General features: G+C 43.3%; 1 protein-coding gene across 4 annotated transcripts in view; it reads right to left on the minus strand.

Annotated features, from left to right (window-relative positions):
• grid1b (glutamate receptor, ionotropic, delta 1b) overlaps window positions 1-20,380 on the minus strand; it is a 296,008-nt gene that overhangs the window by 269,097 nt on the left and 6,531 nt on the right. Inside the window, exon 1 of one of the 4 annotated variants that reach the window (XM_035407429.1) lies at window positions 11,150-11,251. The exons of the other annotated variants lie outside the window; for them this stretch is intronic. The gene's annotated coding sequence lies outside the window, so the exon portion shown is untranslated. Of the gene's footprint in view, window positions 1-11,149; window positions 11,252-20,380 lie in introns of those variants that run through there. 4 annotated transcript variants of the gene reach the window in all.

Here is a 20,380-nt window from a genome sequence, read left to right on the forward strand (position 1 = left end):
TGAATGAAACTAATTGGCAAGCACACATTGGAAAGGTCACATTTGTCTTGCTTGCCAGATTAGTCTCAGATCACATCCTAAACATTCTGACACAAGTGCACAGTGTGCTCTTACAGTGGCTGCTACGTAGCTAGTTAACTACCATATCCTTCACGGTTTATTTTTGATATGAGCAAATAATAATAATATTAATTTACAGTAGCGTCCATCCATGCAAATATCCTTACCTTTACATCACAAAGCATAGATCAGGGTACTATATAGTAGACTAACCATTCATGATCCAGAAGCAGTCATTTTCTGCTGTGTGGTACAGGAGAGGTTTCCCTCATACAAAATATGTAAATGGATTGTATCATAATAATACATTTAGAATTTATAGAGAAGTTGGCGTCAAAGTGATCCAGTTGACCCACAGATGTCAGCACATCTATCTAGCCATTACTCAAGACTACAGCTGCTCACATAACTGCTGTTTCTTGCTGCTCCGTGCATCGGTTAGGACTATTTTTTTTAAGACAGGGTGGTGCCTCCACGCTATGGAAGGACTTGTTAGCCAGTCTCACCATGTAATATGCCACAGCAGAAAACAGAACCATGGACAGCTATGAGCAGAGCTGTGGAGGCGGCAGAGACATCAGCACCACGGACAGCAGTCATGTTCAGCCTCAATCCTCATGTCCCGTCTCTCTTGACTGATCGGCACCGTCTTCGCTGAACCAGGGAGAGAGGCATCCAAAAGACTGCACACAACAGTCAAATACAAGCTGAAATGCTTCAACCCACAAAAAACCTATTTTTAAAACAATACATTGAGTCGAATTAAATATTCAGTTCAAAATGATATTGCGTGATCTTATGCATCGTCACGTAGCATGTTTCATTTCCGGGTGCTGTATGAGAAATTCTTTAGCAAAAATTTTTTTAGCAGTTTGAAAAGCGCATACAATATGTATTTGACAACAGGTCTGTAACGAACACGGCCCACTGTCCAGGCTTTACTGGTCCAGCGCTCAAATGTGTTGTTCTCTTTTAGATAGCTTGTACAGCGAAAGCTCAGCAAGAAGGAACCCCAGGAGCTCGGCCATTGTTTCCCAGTCCAAGACCCGCGGACTCCAACTGAGCCCAGCTTTTCTTCTCTTTTTTATTTATTTCTTTTCTTGACAGTTTTGTGTTTCTCCTCCACATTTTGCACATCTTTGCTGTGTTTTTCCCCCTCTACCTATTGCTTCCCTACTGGGTAAAATAAAAGGAGCCCTTGGGCCTACCGCCACACAACGTCACTGCCCACGGTCTGGGTCAGTATTGCTATTCACATCTGCGCAATTTTGCGAACGCCCGCAGGCATGTTTCAAATTTTCGCGATCACACAAAAGAACGTACGCAAGACAGAAAATCTGTGCATATCTGTGAAAAACCAGTAGATGCGTTTACAGAGCACGCACGGTGCTTCTGGTACAATGCCTGCCCACTCAAGCTACTTCCAGGCCGCAAGTACACAATGAATTCCCAGCTCAACAGGGTTCTTGCACAATAATTGTAGTGGAGAGACGCGTGGCCATTGTGTAAGCACCGGAGTCATGTTGCTGCCGGCAATTTGTGGAACACAGCGAGATGGAGAATGAGGGTGGAGGCGGAGACCCATGTAATCTATGCAAATACCTCATGCCAAAAAATCTGACAAAAAGATCAGTCTTGTTTATAGCGCGTTTCTTAATATTTCCCTGTGCTCACTCTGCACCTGGAATCTCATTTAAAATTAATCTCTCAATGACACCCTTGATCTTTGCACATGTATTGAAATCTCTGCGGCCTTTCAGATGAGGTTTAAATACGGGGTGACATTTGTTGACCTCATCAATAATCATCGCCTTCGCCAAATGTTCTTTCCTTTTGGAAACAGCTGGAGGACTTTCCTATTCATTTCCCTAAAATTAGGGAAATTATCAACCACGCTTGACCTTCAGCTGTGTCGGGTCTCAGAGCAACTGGTGGTCCATTTAAAAAAAACGCCATCCAGAAAGATGAATTCTCTAACTGTATGAGAATATGCCTGAAACACGTGACTCTAAGGGAGAGCAGCAGTACGGGAGAGAGAGTGGAAAAGCCCCTAACTTAACTCCCCTCCCTCGTCCCCAAGCCTGTCAAGAATCTTTGACACAAGAGATGCAGTCAATCACTCCCTTCACAGTAACAAGGCAGCGGGATCTGATGTAATAAAAGGGGCTGACTGACAAGCGGGAGCGGGGAGCGGTGAGCGACCGGTCTCCAGACTCCCGGGCCGCGCGCTACGGGGAGGACGGTTATTAATATGGGCATGGGCATCCTTCACTCGGACCGCACGCATCCGGCCCGCGAAGCTGTCACTCCGCTGCCCGCGGCCGCCTTCTGTACCGAACCAGCCTGCCTGTCCGCGCCGGTCTCTGCCGCTAGCGGGTAACACCGTGTCAAACGTAAGAGGAGACGCGGGGCCCGCGAGGGGAAGGAACTCCTGCGCGGACGCGGGCTGTCATACCCGAATCGGCGCTCGCGACTCCGCCGACGCGGCGCGTACGCGACGGCGGGAGAACTCGGCTGACCCGCGCCGAGCGCAGCTGCGTCTGCCACCTCGGGGCTGAGGTCTGACAGCGGGCGGAAGCGCGCTTGGGTTCAGCCGCCATCTGTTTGGACACCTGGGAAGTCGAATCTGAGGCGTTGTGACATCTTCACATCTTCCTCGTCTGCAGTAGTGCTGAGCTGGCAGTTGCTACAAGTACCAGCAACCCAATGGCACAACCTGAAGGACAGAATATACTGTATATACGTATGCCGATTTCTTTCAGCAGCACTGAACCGGAAACGAAAAATGGATTGCGCTTTCAATAGTGCAATAAGTTTCAGTCCAGGCCCTAGGGGTGAGCTGCAGTTTTATTTATTTTTTTTATTATTACTGCTTTCATTCACTTTAATTGAGTCTTAATGAGGTTTAATCAGGTCTTTATTGGTTATGATTGAGTTGTTGATTGAGAAGTGAGGTGCATTTAATGTCCCTTGATAGTTCACATGTGTTGAGTACTGTGTGGAATACATATTAAGCTGGGCATGGGTCAATGCTCATAGAAAGATACAATTAAAAATGTTTTTTTTATTCAATTATTTTGTTAAAATGTGCTCTGTAAGCAAATCAGGCTGTCCAAATGAAACTTGAGTTGCTGGTCAATTAATGCTCAAGGACAATAGATTAAAACAGTAATCTCGTCCAACTGAGTTGAAGACAAATTTTTATTGCTTATTTGTTTAAGGAGCGCAGACCCATTGAATCTATGGCTCAATCACACTCCCAGGCATTTCCCAGCTATTGCAAAGCTGCATGCAGCATAATATCGTTTTGCCCCTCCTTAATAAATATCTGTCTGTTTGGGAGTAGTTTAAAGAAGTGCATGAGGCAGTAAACTACTATAAAATGGCCCACTTCAGTGTTTTCTGCAGCCTCTGGTAAGAATGACTCTCACTGGCCCAGGTTAATACTTGGCAATTTGGCCCTGCCTGTGTAAAAATGACATTTTAACCAAGCTTGATCAAAACCGATAACCACTTTGAAGCTTAAAGTCTATCTTTAGATCTTTTTTTTTTGCATCCCAGTCATTACCAAGGCAAGCCAATGACATAGATGGAAGTTAACAAGAAAGTTGGCACATACTTTTTCCAAGTAATCAGAGCAATGGGATGAAATAGGTACAATTGCTGGACCATTCCAGTTTCTCAAATAATACAATCTGTTAGGAGGAAGAGTGTGCAAGAAAAATACAAACATTTCACACAAACATGCCGTGAAATCCTGCTAGTGTTTTTAAAACAAAAACAATATTTAGGATTAGCACAACAATGCTAAATTATGTAGTCTATTAATTGAATAAATAATAATAACAAAGCAGTGGGAGAGAGTGACAAACTATAGGACCAAAAGTATCTGGACACCCCTGGCTCTGGGGCTGTTTGGGCTAGGCTTCTTAATTCCAGTGAAGGCAAATCGGAATGCTATAGCATACCACATATATCACATTTTAGGCAACTGTCCTTCCCCAACAGTGTGGAAAAAATTGACTGGTCTGCACAGAGCCCAGACGTCAACCCCATCCAACACCTTTGGGATCAACTGGAAAGCGAACTGTGAGCCAGGCCTAATCACCCAATCAGTGCCCAACCTCAGTAATACACTTCTGGCTGAATGGAAGCAAGTCCCTGCAGCAATGCTCCGACATCTAGATCCATATATAGTCTTCCCAGAAAAGTGGAGGTTGTTATAGCAGAAAAGGGTGGACCAACTTCATATTAATGCCCATAAATGTGGATGAGATGTTGAATGTCAGGTGTCCACATACTTTCGGCCATATAGTGCAGACAGTCAAAACTGACTTTGAGGTCTTCCCTGAATGCACTCCAAAACACAGGCTAAAAAATACAGTAAAGAGAAACCCAGTGATGACAAAATATACTGTATAACCAACATAGCACCAGGCAGAAACCAGTGTACTTAATTAAACGAGCTCCATATTCTAAACGATGTGACGAAGGTGAACTCAGCAACTAACTTTTCCCATTAGGACATTTGTAGAGCAATTAAATTACAAATGTATAATTGCATTCTCTGTGGAGAGAGGGGAAAAGCTAATCCGTGTGAATATGTAGGATAATTAAAGGTAGTTTTTTTTTCTTCCTTGTGAAGGGGAAGAAACGGTCTTATGCAGCACAAGATAAAACCATGATAGGAACGCATCACAGTCTTGGCATAGCTGTGATGGAGGGCAATGGTCCAAGCCCCTCATGAAGTGGGTAGGACAAGGAATTCACGCCATTGCCACAAAGTGATCAGGCAAAAAACAAGATATGTGCTCACAGGCAGGGACACTGAAGACCGAAGGCTGAGGACCACGCAACATTAGCCACCCGTACATCGACGAGACTCTCTGAACCACAGCCGGCCCACAGGTGTGCGGGTCATGTTTCCAGCTCATCGCCCTGTTGCTCCTCCCCACTGATATCCCTCCATTTGGTGAAGGTGTGGCCCTGACTAGAAAGCTGAGTTCAGCAATTCCATGTGCAATAATGCACCATGTGCACACGGTGTCACAGTGTGACATCATCTCAGCTCCACGGAATCCAGGTGCCAGGGGCGCATAATCCCAGCTTTCTGACTTGCAGTTTCTACTGAGCATGTGCCAACCCTTTGATTATTCAACTCTTTTTTTGGATCATTGGATGATCAGATGTCCCACAGGGAGGATAATTGGAATTAAATGAGAATTAGACAATTTCAATGGAACCACCAATCTGGAGCCACAATCAGACCATTTATTCTCAATCAAAGGAACGCAGCAATTAAATATGATAGAGGAAACTTCTGTAGGCGTATGCATAGTACAAGCACACACCAATTATACTGTAATTATATCTTATCCAAACCGTGCAGCCAACATATAGAAATATAGGCACAACTCCATACAGTGGGGCCTGTTAGAAGTCCCAAAGAACCTTCACAGTCAACTTCAAAGAGATAATTGAAAATAACCCAAAACAGTGAAGACACATTTAGCGATGCTTCTGGTGTATAGCCCCAATTAGATCATACATTATACTGCCTTAGAAGGTACTCTCCAGTAGATAAGAATAACAATTCATAGACAGTTTACCCCCCAGCATGAAGGATGTTAATGACTCTCTCCCCCCTCCCACTGTGATGAGCTCACATCACTATAAGCCAAGTCAAGTTCTAAAATAACATGAGGACAAAGACAGACAACGGAATGCCCTATTCTGTTTCTAGATATGGATATCTCGTTTTTATTAAATGAGAATATCATAGGGTGGCAACATTAGCTATGATTGCGTGGAATGCACTAAAACCACAATGCTTTAGTCTCCTTTTTTATATAAAAACACACATTCTGTTAAAAAAAAAAACAACTTAAATGTTGCGACATAAATTTGTTACAACAAACCAAGTGTGTAATTTTTACAGGTTAATAGAAATATATTGCCGTGAGTATCAAGTATGAAAAATGTAATAGAATTTATATTGTCTTTGAAAATCATTCCATCTATTTACTATTTAAAAATTGTTATATCATAGATATGTATGTTTGCTATCCACACATTATCTGTTAGCCATCTAAATGTATTTTTGCGAATATTTTCAAAACAAAAAAACAAAGTGGAGAAGTCACCGGGGAAACATTAGCACTGACTGCTATATGACTGAACCATCTACGTTAAGTCGATAGCCACTTTTAATTAATAAGTAGCATTGTCTTTACAGAAAGGATTTCTTTTTAAAAAGCTTAAAACTATGAATCGTAAGAAAAAAATTAGGGTATGCTGACCACATTATCAGAGGCCATTCCTATCTTCTATTTTGTGCTTGCTGTTGCTGACATTTGACAGTTTTTATAGGGCAATTAAGCAAAACACAAGGTGTGATAAAATGACAAAGATACCTTTTCATAGATTATATTATACTGGAAAACATAACAAATAAAACTCTTTAATCTGATGAGAAAAGGGGGGCTCAGCCAAACAGAGAGCTGTCCAGAATTCACACTAAGTGGTCATTAGCTCAAACAACAGAGCCCACAAATTGGCAGGCAACTTGCGGTTCAATATTTGCTGTAAAAATGTGTCATTATGGAAGCCTCGCTTAGGCACAATGAATCATCGGTCACGGCATCCCCCCTGTTTACCACAAAGCGAGGAATGGGGGGAAAAAAAACAAAAAAAAAAAACAAAGGACCCACACTTTTGCTCTTGTTGTGAAGTCAGTGAATGGAAGCCATTTTGAAACGAAGTGCTACTTACCGACCGGCAAAAAGATCAGTCGAGAGACATGGATCAAGCAGGACCCAACTGCTGTCAGCCATATATGCCATTCCCAGAGATTGCACTCAGTCTTTGAAAATGTTCCACTCCGCCAGAGACAGCGCCACTAAGGAATCCAGTCAAAAACCCTCTCCAACTACTCTTAACCCCATAAGAAATACAATTGTAGGTTGTTCATTATGTAAGTGCTACTTTTTGTAATTTTCAGCTGTAACTAATCAAACTCTCTTTTCTGCAGTTTTCCCCCCCCGTGCTGTTCAGATTACATTTGACTCAATGCGGTGAAAGAAAGTGTATGCTCTGATTAAACATTAAGAAAACGTTAAAGGGCTGAAACAGGTTCAAAATGGCGATCCATTTCACAGCATGAGCACTCCAGATGACGTTCAATATTGTTATTCAATCTTCAAAATTACTTAAATTCCTCACAGACAGAACCACACAGCCAGAACAGTAAATCCTCTACACTCACAGGGAACAATGAGATTATACCTCAATGCAATTTTACATATTGGAGTATTAATTCTGAACTCCTCAAAATTCATAAAATGCAGTGGCATTATTATAAATCTTTTCAGACTGTACGCTCCATGGCAGCTGTATTTTGTAATTTGTTGGCATTTTTTTTTTCGTTTTTCAGAGGCAATCCCTTTGCCAAAGCAACTCAGCTTAATAACCACTGATATTAATTTGCTTTTGCTCTCTGCAATTATATGAACAGATGACTTCAGGCTGCCAGTTTGGCACCTAGGAATGTGAATATGTCTTCAAACCCCATTCCCTGCTGACCAAACCTAATTCCCATATCACAAACTGTAGCTTTTCAAACATCTCTGCAATATACTACCATCATTAGGGGGCCAAGCAAAAAGTGTTTATAGGATGCCTATTGCTTTTACGAGGATTATAATTATTAGGGGGCCAAGCAGCAAGGGTGCGTATGACCCTTTTTGGGCACCTTTCTGTACAAAACCAATTTGCATTGGCTCCATAAGCCCAAATTGCATTAAATTTAGCAATTTTGAAATGATACAGATGTACCCTTACATCCAACTCACACTAAAGTTGGCATGAATGGTATTTGGATTTGGTTCGCAGTCCTTGACAAAGTACCCACCAAAGCACTACAGCGCTGCTTTGGAGCTTGGCCTCCAACATCACTGCTTGCAACTATATTTTTAGTTGTTTTTTTTTTGTAAAAAATGTAGTTCATCAGTTCACAAGGTTTTATTGACATGGCTAAGACAACATGGCTAAAACAGCAGCATAGCCAGAAATATTAATTTAATTGGGCATACAAAAAATTAGGCAGGCCAAATTTCCAAGCTGGGCATTTACAATTGGGTATGGTGGTTCAGCCAAGATAAATAGGCAGGCCAGGGTACTATTTAGACGGCTGTGGCCCACCTGTGCCCACTGCTGACGTGCTCCTGCTAAAATGTAATGATGTCACATTCATTTAGGAGACGCTTTTTTCCAAAGCAACTTACGATTCAGGAGAAACAATAGGGAACCCTGGGAGTAAAGATGCAATATCATTAGTGCAAGTTGGCTGTGCTTATGCAACACCATACATTTCACTCCAGAGACAGTGTTGATCATTCCATACTATAGCTACAGACACAAACAGCATCTTAAATAAATTTGCTCTGTTGCTGAATGTAAAAGAAAGCTCCATCTCCACCTTCTTTCTCTCCTCCTCTCTTTCCTTAAATTAACCCTCATTTCCTCTCCAAGACCAAGTTGAACCCGGCGTAGAACATATGCAACAGGTTGTGATCTACTGATCCAACACAGTGGGAGCTGTTGCCATAACAACCATCCACAGACTCATAGCAGAGAATGCTGTGCATGGCAGGAGTCCGAGCACGAAGACAACCATTACCTTCAAAATCCAAATCCCACAACTGTGCAGCAAAATAAGCAAGACCCTATAGCCTTTGAATAATGCTAGCCTTCCGTACAATGTGACATTGAAAAAAAACGAAAAAAGCATGTATCATGGACTGACTAAGAACAGATGCTAAGTTTTTTTTTTTACAGTAATTCCTTGCTGCCAACCAGTAAATCACAACCCTTCCCCACCCCCCCCAAAGTCCCCTTCCAATTCCCTGGCCTCATCTTCAGGCCCTGACCCCCAAACCGCCCTTCCTCCCCTGATCCCAGTACCACGTGCCCAGGCCTTGCCTCGTTGACCGACCTTCAGAGCCTACCCTCCACCTTTTTTACTCCCATCCCTTTCACAGGCTTCAGCCCTTGCGTCAGTTTAGGTGTGAATAAGACCTAATTACATTTTTGACTTCTTTTTTTCCACTTCACCGCGGCGAAGCCTCCTCTGAGAGAACAATGCAGCGTAACGCGGCGTTTTGCTCCAGCACCGGGTCTGATTCTGTTCATTTTCTTTTCGCAAAATGGAGCCCCTCTCTGGGAACGCTCTCTTCAATGAGTCATTTGCGCAGCAAAGCTCCATTAAAACCCATGATTAAACAGATCTTCTGCCCTGATTAGTGTCCTCTGCCTCCTCCCTCAGAATGACTTATTCTGCATTATTTCTAATGTTCCTTCTCCTCCTCTGCCTGTACATGTCGTGTGATAATAAAAAAACACTTTGTTTTCTTGTTTTGGTTAATCTGTGTGCATGTGCGGGTGCGTGTGTGTAGTCTATATCTATACACACACGCACACACACATGCACAATGATTAAGCAAAACAAGAAAACAAAGTGGTTTTTATTATCACAACACATACAGGCAGATGATGATTATATATATATATATATATATATATATATATAGTGGAATGTTGGTGGGCTGTTTTATTCTCAGTGTTCAAACAGATTATACATTTCCATAACATCCTCTATTCCACGTCAACCCGTATTATTTCTACCTTTTAAGAATACCACAGAAGCAAGAAATTGATCTCTACCTCCTTCACATTATGCAAGCACAAAACAGCATAGGCAGGCATAATGTCAGCACTTGTGCTAGAGCCCCAGCCCTTGGGCTCCCACGGTAACTAGGGAGGCACCAAGGCCATCTCAGGACGTGACATACATACATCTTCAAAAGCCGAAGAATGTAAATGCATACTGCCATTGCAGAGGCTGCCCTGGATGTTTAGTGCAGATGATTTCTAGCAGAACCCCCCCCCCCCCCCCCCCCCATTCACCCCAACCCCTTCAAAACAAGATCGCGTAGCTGACTGTAGCACAGGAAGGTCGTTCACCAACCTCACCTTCCTCTGAAACATTTCCTGAACGTCGAACGCATTCAGCTGCTTTTTGGGCGATAGGCTCCCAGCCTCGCACGTAGGCACATTCCCACGTCGCAATCAAGCACGCCAACTTTGGGGGGCGGAGGCTGGAGTCCTCTCCCGGCGTTAATCAGATGAGATTTCCGCTAAGAGGACCGCACTCAGAGGGTGGAAAATCGCTAGAAACAAGTGCGTTAGCCGAGGCGCAATTATGAATCATTTACTATGACTCGGGTTAAAAAGGCTTTGATATCCGCGCGTCTTGCGCGCGTCCCACTTGTGCTACCTTTCTTACACTCGCGCCTCTTCATACTTAATGCGATTTCTCAGGGCAGGTAGGCAGACCGAAGAAGCGCAAGTGCTTCGCCCCGCTCGCTCTTGCGCCTCGCTAAGACGAAGCAGAGCAGCCATAACAATTTCCTCCTGATATGAGAAGTCATGCAGTAGAGCCTCACAGCTGATAAGTGGAAACCACATTCTTCTGCACGGCGATCATGTTTTATCTCTATGCAATATTCTTTTGTACCATTGTGTTGGAATGAGATGGTAGATTAAGACTATTTAAATTTGCGTACTCTCAATTTGAGCAGTGGAATTTTCCTTTTCCTTATTTGAAGGCTATTATTGCGTCTTTTGACTCCATTTCTGCACAGCTCAGTAATAATACAAAATGATAAGGACGACCCAATTAGCATTTCTGGTATCATTCGTCATCTATTGGCTGCGCACAGATTCATCTCTTCATACTCACAAGCCCTAATGAGCCAAAGTGAGGTGGTTTCTGTCTCCTGCCAGATAAACAGCAGCCAATCCCCTGTGCAGCTAGCCGCAGGTGTTTGCCCGGATCTAAGTGTTTCGGCGAATTACCGGCGATGGCTCCCTGTCCCCGGTGAGGCTCCATACAGTGGCGCCCCAGCACAGCGAGCGGAGCCATCAGCTCTCACGATTCCTCACAGTCTGCAATTTCTCTTCCTTTCCGAATTCACAATATGTCACCCCCCCGAGATGACAAACAACGCCCTGAGCGCGCTCGCTTTCGTACCCTTCGCCTGTGATTCAGCGGGCCTTTGCGCCGCGCCATCCGCGTCCTTCTCTGTCCTCCGCCCGCATCCTTAATAGTCAGTGTTGCTTCGTTTGTGGGTGGCTAATTGCATGTTGAGCTTCGTCCTCGATCCACTTCGGCAGCGCAATGTTGGGCCAACAACAGCCTACCAGTCTGTTTGTGCATATCGGTGCAGCTTGCACTGAAGCAAAAAAAAATAATCATTTGAAGCCTGCTGACCATCCATCTGCACAATCCTTTTGAGGGTCACATGAGCAGGAGACCTTAGGGCCAGTTCATCGCAGGCCAAGCCGAAAGCACGCACATATGGGGATGGAACAAGAGCAGTTTCTGAAAATCCACTCACACGAGCAAGGAGACCATCTAACACACAGCATAACAAAACTATACATACAAACTTGTGTGGTACCCAGCAGAATGCGGATGCTGTATAACATCCAGAGAATCCTTTCCTTCCCTGCCAACTGCTTCATACAGTTCTTAATCCAGTTGCTGGTCATCTTCTGACTGAACTACTGCAACTCCCCCCTTGCTGTCCTCCCTGCCTCCACCACCAGACCTCTGAAGCTCATCCAGAATGCTGCAGCTCATCTGCTCTTACAAACCTCACCAGATAACCTTCTAATCTCCGTCCACTGGCTACCTATATCTGCTCACATCAAATTCGAAACCTCAGCACTAGCCTATTGCGCAGGTTGAGGGAGAAGTCTGTTATATCTCCAAAAGATCATCAGACAGACTGAAAACTCGCCTCTTCAGATTGCCCCATGTCTTCCCTGACCCTTTTAGATATCCTTTATTTTCCCTCCTTCTTTTACTCATGAATAATGCTACAGGTATAGCTGTGAAAAGGTTATCTGCCTAGTGTTAAGTTCTCTACTGCTGTATATCTGGATAAGAGTGCCGGCCTTAATAATATAATAATATTATATTAATAATATTAATATAATAATAATAATAATAATAATAATAATAGCCTGTGAAGTTCCAAACAATAAATGGACTGTTCAACCATGTAATTTTTCACATTCAAGTTCATGATTCAAGGAACAGGGCTTGTAACCAGAAAATTGCAGGCTTGACCTCTAGGAGTTATCCTGCGACTGTATCCTTGAGCAAGGTACTTAACCTGAATTGCCTCAGTAAATATCCAGCTGCATAAATGGATAACGCCTAATCTATGTAAGTAGCCCGGGATAAGGGCATCTTCCGAGCAAATAAGCAATGTAACACCATTATATGTATACAGTAAGTTATTCTTTTCCTTGCGAGGCTGCTTATCTCCTTATGCAGCATAACAAATACATTTTTTTGGCTTTATTGGCCGTGTCATTGCAGGTGTACCGGTGCCCACACGCCGCCTGTCAGACCCGCCACATATCTATGCTAATGGGGTCGGAGGTGGAGGACTTCCGCTCTCCTAGGACCACGCCGGGCTGCGATATGATCAATGCTGCGGATGCTAAATCTGTGTAGGGAGCAGATGTAGCGTCAGCTGAGACCTGGGCCACAGCCTGACAGGTCCGTGATGGAGAGGTGACGGAGAACGAGGGGAGAGAGGGACCCGCGCCGGACCGGGGAGTGCACTGCTGCCCCCCTCTGACCGTCCCACCACAGGGGATCTGGCTCTTCAATGAACGACCATTCTGCTTGAAAACGTCCTCAACCCATGCTCGCTAACTTCATAGGATTAGTATTGCCTTTCATGAATGTATGTACTGTATGTGTGTGTGTGTATGTATGTATGTGTGTATGCACGCATGCATTACATACACACACACATACACACACACACACACACACACACACAGCACACGTAAAGCACTAACAGCTCAACTTTTAGAGGTGAGCAAAATCTAACATGACAGTGCCACGCCAGTGCCTGGCCTGTTGACAGAAGCTTGAGTGATGGCTCCGGCTTCTGACTGCATCTGATTGGTCAGACTGAACAATGAAGAAAAATATGGACGGCGGTTTCATTTTACTGATGAGATTGCCCCAGTAACCCGTGGTAGGGATGCCTTTGCCAACATCAATATCCACACATGCTCGCATGCGCATGCACACACACACAGACGCACACACACACACACACACGTCTGTCACCCACACACATAAACTTTGGACAGTTCTTCACAAAAAGCTTCCAGGCAGACTGATTTGTCACCAGTAACCCTTGTTAATAGAACAGCATGCCTCCAGTAAATTCCATCTACATTGTTGTGAGATTCAATGCAGTTTCCTTCTGAGAGGATTGCTTAGTGAGCCATTCATGGAACACACAAGACATTGATATCCTATGATAAAGTTTACTGTACTCTATGTTACCTTAATTACCGGGAGCAATATGACTCCAATGATTTTTATGCAAGAATTATAATAATTTTAATAAAATATGAGTCTTATTGCACATGCAAAATTAATGAGGCTATGATTTTGATGCTTAATTACAGAAACAGGGAAAATGAGATTGGATACTGAAACCCCACTGTGACCCCACTTTGCTGATTATAAATGTGCAGGTTTCAGGCTGGCCAACAGAAAATAATTGATTGAATATATCAAGTCCCTCTGGCTAATTAACAAATGTTTCAGCAAAAATATTTTCAGCTCAAAGGATAGACTTGTAGAACATGTCAATGTATCTACTAAATGTTGCTTGATTGCGGAAAAAAAATACCGCGCAGAATTGCCTAAGAGCACATTTGACAATCTAATCTTTTCAGTTTGAACTTTTGAATATTCCACGCCACCGTTTTTTGAATGCCATCTCGAAATAATCTAGAAATAACATCTTATCCAGCACCGCTCTTCTCTGTCCAAGATGCGACTGCTCGGTTTTGCTATTCAAATGCAAATATGTCAAATGCTTGCATTGTGCCTTCTTCGTATCGAGTGTTAACGCATCGCTGGTTCAAATTGAGGAAGAGGGGTTTCTGGAAGCGCTTCCTTGCTATTTAGGCACCGTCGGGGTGGAAGAGGAAGGACGTGAGATCAACGCAGAAAGACTCTCAATGAAAGCCACTTCCTCCGCAGGGCTCACATGGCCCTTCACCAGCTCCTCCAGAGCCTCCTCCGCAGTCGACAGAGTGCCCCCGCGTCACCCCTAGCCATCCCTACAACCGCGGGCGTCCAGATTGAATTAAACGCATCCCCATTGGTCGAGCGAGCGGAGCGGAGCCAATCGGCCGCTCCGTCTCTCCCCTCAGACCGCAGGACGCGGAACAGGAGCGCCGGTGACATCGCCTGCCCTGTGGCACACACGGTCGTTGAGCATGAGCACGTACCGCCACTTACCACTTCAGTGCCCACTGTAGTGTGAGATTGGAAACTGAGCGCAGCTGATAAGTGCCTAACTACCGCCATTCGGCTACGGTAACGCAAAATCACCTTGGGTCGGGCGCTACGGGTGACTGTCAACAGAAAGGAACTCGGAGGGAAAAAAAAGAGAGAAAGATGTCACAGAGGGACGAGCGAAGCACAGCGCAGCCACGTCAGCGGCCTACGGCATCATCGCCGCAACAAGGCGGAAAGCCACAGCAGGCAGAAGAGGGGAAATCCAATACGTTTGATTGTGGGCGGGACCTATCGGGTAAAAGACAATGCCATCACCTCACCGCCCACCTCCTCGACTGCGACTCCGCAAACGAATGCTATCAAAATCGACCTGCGTGCCAGCTGCATCTACAACTGCGTGTTGAGTCAGAGCCCGGAATAAGAGGAGGCAATGAATAAGCAAGACCGCGCAGTTTTAAGCGTGGCACTAATAGATGCAACCGTAGTCGGGTCATGTCGCTGTATTTCTCTGAGACGGGACCAGGCTTGCAATTTTGGATCATGATTCTCACTCTAGCGGTGGCCACTCACTAATGACTTCAAGAAAGCAGCATAATGAATCCTCTCCAGGCATCACCTTTCCCTAAACATGCATGGCACTTGTCCAAAGGGAGCAAACTGAAAAAAGAGCATGCCCAGCGTCAGAACTGTCACTGAATCGATCAATAAATCAAACAACTTTTATCAATAGATTCAGTCCCAGAACTATTACGGAATCAATCAATAAATCAAACAACTTTTATCGATGTATATGTATTTGGTAAAGCACTAGCAATCAAATCTTCAGAGAAAGTGAGTTTATATATTATTTATTGCCAGAAATAAAAAGCATATAATAACATATAATTTTAAAATAAATGACATAAATTTTAAACTATTCCCTGACTCATATGCAGTGACCTGCGTAATTCATCCTTCCATTATCTATACCTACTTATCCTGGTCGCAGGGGGGTGCTGGAGCCTATCCCAGTATGTATTGGGCGTGAGGCAGAAATACACTATGGACAGGTCATCAATCTATCACAGGGTACACGCAGCATTCACTCACACGTGCATACCAACTGATAATTTGGAGTCTCCAATTAGCCTACCTGCATGTCTTTTGACTGCGGGAGGAAACTGGAATACCCGGAGGAAACCCATGCAGACACGAGGGTAACACACAAACTCCACACAGAAAGACCCAGGCCAGGATTCAAACCTGCTACCCACTGCACCACGCGGCCATGCATGATGTTTCAGACAGAGACATATTTTTATCTTGATTTGGCTCTGTACATTCAGATTTGCAACATGCAATGTACATGGGGTTAAAGTACAGATTCACGGCTTTTATTAAAGGGGATTCTTACACATTTTGGTTTTACCATATAGAAATGCTGGCACTTTTTATACATTACTAACCCTTCCCCAAACACCAGTTTGAGTGTTTGCTTTTGAAACAGAATTTACTTTTAGTTTTTGCAATGTATGCTTCTTACTTCTCATGACTTTAATTCTTCTTCTTTAGTTTTCTCTCTCCTCTGTTTTCCCATCCCTGTTGCCATTTTTATTTCCCTCTTTAACAGTAAAACTGATTGCCTGTCTGGCTGCTGATGTTTTTATTTATTTATTTATTTTATTTATTTATTTTCTTTTGTGAATTGTGAAGACTACTTGAAATGCCTGCAAGGAGACTGGTGAATTGCATTTTTGGGGACACTATCCAGTCAAAGTTTGGAAAGTGAGCATGCCTCATTTTATTCTTTTAGATTATTTTGCAGATATTCATCTTTCTATTTTTCAGAATATGTCCTGGATATCCATCTTCTCCCTGGATATTACAGCCAGCAGAAAGACTCCATCATAACACAGAGCATTGCTGTGCACACCACCCAATCCCTCCCTTTCAAGCAAAATGTCTCGCTTAAGGTTTAAGCGTCAATGTCAAACAATGGAACAGATATTGGATAAAGCAGTGTTTAGCACCAGGGGCAGGTAACCTGTCCTGAAGTGTCACAGATGGTTTGCATTATTGCTAGTGCCAAACCCTTAACTACTGCATGTATTAACTTAGATTGGATTGTATTCATTAATTATATTCATTACCTAAATTGGTTAGCTTTTTGCAGTTCACCCTAGAAGGCCTTTACTACACAGTAACTTAGGTTTATTGGGTTTAATGTATTGAGGCAGCTTGTATAGAACCGAAAGCTTGTCTGGCCACAAAAAAAAAACAAAAAAAAAAAAAAAAAACATATGGCTATAATTCATTTCCTGAAGGGCAATGGGGATATGAAGAGGACAAACATACAAAGCTCAACACCAAACCCAGATCCGGAAATGGGAATGGGCAGTGCCAGCAACCCTGTCACATAAAAGTATCACGCCCTACAGACTCCTGCCATACACGATAGCTGGGGCAATGGGATTGAGTGAGTGAGTTAATGAACAGAGCTGACCAGGCTGCAGTTTCTCAGTATTTCACTGTGCCGACAAAACTCTGCAAAGAAGTTCTGATAGAGCAAAAACCAGAAACAGTTCAAGCACTCCACAACCAGGGTGGCCTACCCCCACTTATGGAACAAGTTAACAGTACTTCCATCAGTTAAGTCCTTATTGCTTATAGTTCTTATATCCTTATTGGCTCAAAAAAAAATGCATTTCTAGCACTTGGAGCATATGACAAATGGCATATTATAAGACAGATTACAAATATTTATATGTTGCTCTTGTGATTGCTGTGTTTGAAGCATTTTATTTCACACAGAGGAAAAAGAATAGAAAAAAAACTGTGAAACTGTGAAGGACATGATGCTTGTGCATTATTTCCCAAAGCAATATAATATGAATATATTATCATCTTCACAGATCCAATAGGACGGGGAAAATCTGAAGAGCTGTAAGCCAGAACAAAAATGATCCTTTTTACACTAATGCTTGCATAATAGAGCTCTTGGTCATGATAAAGGTAATTAGCCTAATTTGTTTGTATTTAAAAAGCAATTAAACAATCTGCACAGCATAATTCAAATGCAATCTGTCAAAAAGGAGATCACAGGTAACCCGCAGGGTGAAGGTGGCAGAGATCTTTCCCATTAATCTTGCTGAACCAAACGCATATTCCCCTCTCAGAAGTAGGGTCATTTATGGCTGATTAAAAGACGGAACGAACACCCTGAATGGAGGGCCAAAAGAACGGGGGTTTTTTTTATATAATCAGAAGAAAGAGAGAGGAGGGGAGGAGAGCAAGAGAGAAAGGGAAGAGAAAAGGTGAGAATAGAAAAGAGCCCAGGGAATGAGCCGACACAAGTCCCATTGAGAGTGTGAATTAGCGCCTTGTTGCTCTTTTTTTTGTCAGGTTCGGTTCATTACTGAATATTTCCTGAGATATTATTTTGTCCCAGTATCCATTAACTGGAGGCACAAGGGAGAATTGCTGCTGGTTTTCTCTATTAACTCGGAGGCATGTCTTGCTCCAGGAGTCAATGCTAAACAGAAACGCGCACGTGTGTGTGTGATTAACAGTGTCCAGCACCTTTCTTTTCCCCGGACAGAACGGCTTCGATAAAAGGACAATGTTGAAGTAAAAACCAGCTGCCAAAGTACATTCGGACAGTTCTTTTGCCAGGCCTTTCAAAACACTTTTCCATTAGCAGGCAGTGGACATGATGCATGAGTCATCCCACTCAGATCTCTGCGAGTATGCCTTCCGCAGTGATAACACCAGGTTATTTTGTCAGCTACCACGCAAAGCAATGGCGCCCATAACCTGCAGAGAGGCCATTTTGAAAATTCCTCATTTGTTACTCGAGCTTGATTTAAGGTATCACACCTTGTGTACATTAATTCACACCCACTGACTTACAGACAAGCACTGATCAGAATAAGGACCCTCCAGGTTAGACTTCAATTCGATTTTAGAACTTGTTGGAAAGTTCTCATGTAATACAGTGCATCCAAATCAATGTATTCATTGTATACAGATCACAAATTGTGCCCTTTGGTCACAGGCAAGAGTAGCATTGGATCCATTGTGAAGCTGCAGGCTGTAACTCCACCCTGCATGCACACTGGCCAAAATCATAAAGGAAAGCCTAGCCTACTCTTCTCATTACCCATAATCCCTTTAGGACTGTGGCAGAAGAGCCTTAAGGTACCAGGAGCTCATAAATAATGTTCATCTCTTAACATAAACATGTTAGAGGGAGGCTGAGAATTTCCACGTATCCGTTGTCATTGCACACGCTGTGCTCATATTTGTGTTCATTAATTTGAAATGGAACCCCCATAGTTCATTTCCCCAAATGTTTTAATAAGGACTCAGCCCCTCCGATAACCTCTGTGTTTTGCTTTTCTCTTCGCTGGCCAAAAAGAACATCTGCTGCTATTTGTGTCACTTATCTTCACAGCTACTCTGTCCTTCCAGCTTGAAAAGACAGAATTGACTCTGTAAAAGAATAGTCTGTTTCTGAGACAACACAGTCTCTGCTCTAATTCAAAGCCGACAATCAAATGTAGCCAGTGTTTCAAGGCATGCATGTGTGTTTTCATTGCAAATTATACAACTGGGCCACCAGCAACTTACAGTATAGCCGAATGGAACAGTTAGCCTAGTGACTGCCTTTCAAATGTTGCCCAATAGACAGTGTCACTTGCTTCTTCAACACAGGGGGCTGTCATATAAAGAAAAGGAATAAATAAATTATGACATGTTCATGGTGAATGTACATAATCTAGAAAAATAAAATAATGATTGACCAACATTAATCAGAGGTGGCTATTCAGAGAGCAACCTTTTAACCATGAAAACAGACTGTTTGAATACAAAGGTTCTATGAAACTGTGCAATGTGAAAAATAAATGCATTCTGCTTTTTCACTGCTGCCTCTCAATATTCATTTTGAGATGATTCAATGAGCAAGTATGCAATGAAAAAAGTCTAAAGAACATCACAATGGCTGAGCTTGGGGAAGAAAAAAATCACAACGGTGAAACCCAGGTGCTCTCCTTTTACAAAAAGGACCCATGGTTAACTGCTAGCACTGCGTGGCAACAGACAGCTTTAAAAATAACTGTTGAATCCTTTGTAATGCCAGCATCAAAAAATAAACACATACAATACAAAATTCAGAAGCACAAGACTCAACATCACACTGATATTTGCATGCAAGTGTGCCCACCAGTTTTATGGTTATGTTGAGTTGCCGTGGTGATTTAAACGCTGCTCGTTTTTGCAGCAAACTCATCTTTATCTTCTTTGTAAACCAGAGAAGAAAGCCGTGTTAAAACAAAGCAACGGTAACTCCAGGACCATTAACTCCAGCTGCAGTGCTTAGCAGGCAATCTGTACAGTCGTACAGCATACAACAAAGACCCTCTGAATTGACTCTGTATTTACTCTTTACACAACAGCAACAATGAATGACCTGAGGCATGTGCTGGCCCAGTGTTATGTAAAGGTTCTGGGATTCTCGGTGGCTCATTCAGTAAAAGCGCAACTTGCTATGCACGAGTGAGCACCACGGTCACAGACTGAATCCAACCCGTGCCATATGGGAGGGATTCATTCGGTGGGGATAATAGTGTCCAATGCTGAAGCGACCCCGTGATGGCTGTCCAGGCACCCATGGCTTGATCCCTGCGCAAGCGTATGATTGGGTCTCCTCCACCCCTGCTCTGCACATGCTCGGCTGGTGGCTGCGGTGTGAAAAGAAGCAGCTAGCTGGCTGACACGGCATGTTTTGAAGGAGAACCGAGAGCTGTTTTTACTATCTTGAGCTGGCAGCAGGGGGTGTATATGAGCACACTTGTATACATTTTGCAAATTGAACATTTCAAATCTGGATGGGATTGAAGATGCCAGATTTTTTTAAAAAGAAGTTTCAAGCAG

Source organism: Anguilla anguilla, chromosome 2 (genome assembly GCF_013347855.1).
Source record: "Anguilla anguilla isolate fAngAng1 chromosome 2, fAngAng1.pri, whole genome shotgun sequence".
Classification (NCBI taxonomy): Eukaryota; Metazoa; Chordata; class Actinopteri; order Anguilliformes; family Anguillidae; genus Anguilla; species Anguilla anguilla.